General features: G+C 26.4%; 1 protein-coding gene across 1 annotated transcript in view; it reads left to right on the top strand.

The window, feature by feature from the left end:
* LOC119593010 (protein scarlet-like) overlaps positions 1–303 on the top strand; it is a gene marked incomplete in the record, with an annotated part of 20,218 nt that overhangs the window by 14,198 nt on the left and 5,717 nt on the right.

A 303-nucleotide genomic window follows, 5' to 3' on the forward strand; every position in this document is an offset into this window, starting at 1 on the left:
ATGAAGATAAGAAAATCAGGGTAAGAATTGAATTGAAGTTTAGGATGAAGATGAGGATGAGAAAAGTGGGAAGGAGGATGAAATAAACTAACAATTTGAATAAAAAAAAATAAAAAATTAATGGTATTCCACAAAAAAAAATCCCTCTCGTCCACAAGGAAGGGATAAAGTTTAGAAAAATGTAAAGAAGATTTATCATTTTCCTTCATTACAAATAACAATGATTAAATAAAATAGACAAGTATATGACAAAATTATCCCTTTAACTGACGAGTAAATAACAAAATTATCTCTTTTAATGAT

Source organism: Penaeus monodon, chromosome 31, assembly GCF_015228065.2.
Source record: "Penaeus monodon isolate SGIC_2016 chromosome 31, NSTDA_Pmon_1, whole genome shotgun sequence".
Taxonomy (NCBI): Eukaryota; Metazoa; Arthropoda; class Malacostraca; order Decapoda; family Penaeidae; genus Penaeus; species Penaeus monodon.